Consider the following 4,843-nt stretch of genomic DNA (forward strand, 5'->3'; position numbering starts at 1 on the left):
ATTACCTGCCTCATCACACCTGTGTATTGTTAGTCTGTTTGTATATATACCCCTGCCTGTTGTATGTGCACTTGCCGGATGATTATCATTTCTACCCTGTCTGCTCCCCGTGTCATGTTTTGGGTGTTCCTGTGTTGCATACCTGTTCATCATGTTACTCCTCATGTTTTTGTTTCCCATTATATTATTAAATGTTATTTATTTTCTGAACTCCGCGTTTGCGTCCTCACACTCCTCCCGTGTCATGACAGAATCTTCCGGCCAGCATTGGACGCAGCGAGTTCGGGGAGGGCTGCTTCCCCAAGTATTTCGTCAGGGGGGAGTAGTGACATCAGGTCCTGCACGTTGCCAGTCCCAATGTCCTTGGGGATCACCGCAAGAGATCCCTCGCTCCTGCGGTGAGGGGATCGGCCCAGGCGGTCCACTCGACGGTAGAGTCGTCGACTCTGGTTCCTCGGAGGTCCACCGCTGTGCTCGACTGGGGCCCGGAACGGACACCACGCCCGATCATTTCCCCGGGGTGGTCGCCACCGTGAGGGCGCCTGTTTCCCGAGATGGCGTGATGCGACTTCCGGGGACATCGGATCCCAGGCGATTTCCAGAAAGGGGTAATTCGTCTGCCTCGGTTCTCATGAGGGTCGCTCCGGTTCGGCCGGCTCACCGCCCATTGGCTTCGTCCCGGCGGCTGCCGGTTTCATCAGGGTCTCCAAGCCCTCCATCCCTCCCCTGGATCCACCCTACCAGACTTTGTTTGTTTTTGTTTTATGTAATGAGTGTCTGGTAGCCACTCCTAGAGGGAGGGGTAATGTCACGGCTAGTCCGTGCCGTGTTTTGTGTTTGTCTCTGTTCCGATTGTTGTCACCTGGACTGTCATTGATTAATTACCTGCCTCATCACACCTGTGTATTGTTACTCTGTTTGTATATATACCCCTGCCTGTTGTATGTGCACTTGCCGGAAGATTGTCATTTCTACCCTGCCTGCTCCCTGTGTCATGTTTTGGAGGTTCCTGTGTTGCATACCTGTTCATCATGTTACTCCTCATGTTTTTGTTTCCCATTTTATTATTAAATGTTATTCATTTTCTGAACTCCGCGTTTGCGTCCTCACTCTCCTCCCGAGTCATGACACTGGCAGATGGTGAACAGCAGAGAGCACAGGTAATATACGAAAATAACAAAGTAAATATCTAAACTAGAAGCTAACAAAACTGGGTAACTAGACAGACTAGACAAGACCGGAATATTGGCAAGGCACATACAATGAAGAACTCGCAGGGAACAAAAGGCAAAGGGCACTAATATAGCAAACCAAACGGGGAATGAAATGGGAAACAGGTGCAGGGCGCAGGTGTAGGAAATCACGAAGATGAAGCGCCCGGGTGACAGAGGCGCATGAGCAGAGCTGTAAAACATAAACACAATGAAAACACAAAAACAGAGCAGCCGAACAAACCGACGTCATAACACAGAATAATAATGCTGAAATACAATTTGAATAATAAAAGTCTTTGTACAATACAATTATTGGAAAACAAACTGTATTTAATCTTTTACTTTTGGACTTCACAGCTTGTGTCTGTTTTTAATTAAACTTTTATAGTCACAATGAGCTAAACATTTTAATTTCTTGATCTTCATTCTCCATATACTGCTATATTTCCATGAGGTGTCACTCTTGTCAAATAGATGAAATTCTGGTTCTCTGAAGATTCTCTGCAAATTAATTTTAACTTTCTTGAGCAAAATTGTTTACAGTGCACAGTGACTTTCCAATAGATCCATCCTTAGACACTTTAGAATGTCTGTTCTCAGATCAGCTTATAAAATATGCTCTTATTTTTATGCATAATTTAGCATTATTGACCACTATGGGAAATTTTAATTGGTCTAATATAAAACTACGCAACTATGCAAATGTCCTTCATTCTGTCATGTAAATTGAGGCACAAAGCTATAATAAAGAGGTCTTAAAACAACAGTATACTGTTCAGAGTCACAGGACCCACTGGAGAGACTACTATAAGGATCATGTATATTATTGTGTTACTTCTGATATTAGCTATTGCACCCAGTGAGTATAAACACACCCGTCTGTATTTATATATTGTATAATTAATAATACTGCAGTTCCACAGGGTTCCAGAACAGAGTTTTGAAGCAACAATATATAATTCCTTTCACTTTCATAACTTATTTTATTAATGACAAGTTTTTAATTATTGTAGGTGCTTATTGTATTGAGTTGAACCAGCCTGCTGGCATGGTAGTGAAGCCTGGGGAATCATTTTCTATCTCCTGTAAGATAACTGGATATTCTGCATCAGGTGGCTGTACTAACTGGATTCGACATTCAACTGGAAAAGCATTGGAATGGATTGGCTGGTTCTGTAGCTCTGGCAATACAGGCACCAGTGACACAATGAAGAATAAAATCAGTTTCACTGCTGATATTTCAAGTAATTCAGTGATCCTACAAGGCAAACAGTTTCAGAATGAGGACACAGCTGTATATTATTGTGCTCGTAACACACAGTGCCACAGACTGCCAAGGGACCTATACAATAATACATTAATTATCTGCACTGACAATTTAGAAGTGCACAAACTTAAATAAACCCATTGCAGAAACTAAACATGCTATCCCTACTGAACATAAAAACTAATTTTGGACAATATTTTTATTATCCTGTGAAATATGTAATAGCTCACAAATCACTTTTAAATTTGCAGAGTTTTTTTTTTACTTGTACTATATGTGAAAATGACATTTAGAAGCCTCAGAGAAATATGGTCCTCTTTTGTGTAATGTACCAAAAATGTATTAACCTTCCCAGTTTCTTTCTCAGCATAAGAAAGTCAACAAGGCACAGTAGCCATATTGTACTACCCCCTCTGGGTAACACTTTATAATAACTGCACACTATAAAGCATTAGTAAAGCATTAGTTAAGCATTACTAAATAGTCAATTCTTCATTTAGTAAACATTAATAGACATTAGTAAATAGTTTATCAATGCTTTATTCTTGATTTATAAGCGTATATATAATGTGTTTAATAATTGTCTTTTCATGCTTTATTAATGATCAATTCATCATTTCTAAAATAAGTATTACATTATTTACAGACCAGTTATTAAGATGTTGTCAGTGGTTAATGTTCTGTGTTCTGTGTCTATAACCATTTATAAATATTTTTATTTTCATTTGCTTTGTTGTTTTAATAAATAAGTGAGGAGGCAACTTGTTTCAAATAAATGCAGATAACCCCTTTTGTTATCATTGTATATGAAGCAATATTTTCCAAATAAATGTGTTTCTATCTGTGCCTGAGTACTAAAAGATGTGATGCTTGGGTGTTTATAAAGAACAGTTAGCTCATGCAGATGGGAGGAGGGTTTAATGCAAAACTGTAATGTATTTTTTTCATAAAAGTCACCAAATGTGTTTGGGCTTACTGACTTGTGGTTACTCTACAAGGTTTAACAATCAACAATGACAGCAATAATAAAGGCATTCTTGCTAACATTACTTTTACATGGTCAGTAAAAATGCCATATGCTGATCAGTTTGCCTTTTGGAATAATACTTGCTTTGCTTTATACTTCAGTGTTATAACTTTGTTGCTCACTGTTCTTTTTATTTTTTCACACAGAGATTGATTGTCAAACCTTCACTCAGTCTCAAGCTGTGGTTAAAAAACCCGGAGAATCCTTCAGATTGATCTGCACTGCTTCAGGATTTACATTCAGCAGTTATCCTGCAAATGTGGTTAGACAGGCTCCTGGTAAAGGACTGGAGTGGATTGCATTCATCCATACAGGCAGCACTTCAGTCTACTATTCCCAGTCAGTTCAGGGAAGATTCACAGTGTCCAGAGACGACTCCAGCAGTCAACTGTATCTACAGATGAACAGTCTAAAGACTGAAGACACAGCTGTGTATTACTGTACTGTGAGTCACTGTGAATCAGTCCTATGTCACTATAATACAAAAACAGTTCCCCATTCATGTATAATGCAGATACTGCAAGACTAATATATAACTTATATAATATTGTAACATGGCTTAAAAAAAAAAACATTTATTTTTTTACAGATTACATTTTGTATGTGGGCTTAAATGTTTCCTATCAGTATCATGGTCAGTTCCAATTAAAATGCCATCATTTAGGTCCTCAGATATACTGTTATATTCCCATATGATGACCCTCTGGTTAGTCAAATTACACTGGTTGTCAAAATAGTTAAGTCTAATAAAACACACACAACATAAGCTTCACCAGATTAAAGTATTAATGCATGTATAGGACCTTATTGAAAATTTGTCTCAATCTACTTTAAAGCCAGTAAAATTCATAAATGCAGTGAATATAGAAACTTAACTGCACAAGGCAACACTAAATACACATATACAAATAAAATATTTTGTGAATATGTCAATCAGAGACTACATGACCTATGATAATCTGGTTTTATTAATATTATGTCTTCTTTAATAATCCTCCATTTAAAAAAGGCTAATGTCCTCTTCTATGCCAACAATAACTGATAATCAATAAAATACTCAAATAAAATTAAAGAACTAAAGTACTTGTGAATACTTGTGTTCAACGTCCTGGACAGCGAATATGGTTGTATGCAAATTCTCCACCTGCTCTTTGTACAAAAGCAAAGTCTATGGGTCAGTAGGAGAAAGACACATTTTCAAACATGATCTTCTCATCGGCTCTACTACTGCTGGCAGCAGCTACTTCCTGTGAGCTTCATTTGTGCTTTTAACAAGATTAATTTCATAACTGTTAACAGAGATTATTATTAATAACACATTCATTCATTGTTTTT

The sequence above is a fragment of the Misgurnus anguillicaudatus genome, chromosome 19 (genome assembly GCF_027580225.2).
Source record: "Misgurnus anguillicaudatus chromosome 19, ASM2758022v2, whole genome shotgun sequence".
NCBI lineage: Eukaryota > Metazoa > Chordata > Actinopteri > Cypriniformes > Cobitidae > Misgurnus > Misgurnus anguillicaudatus.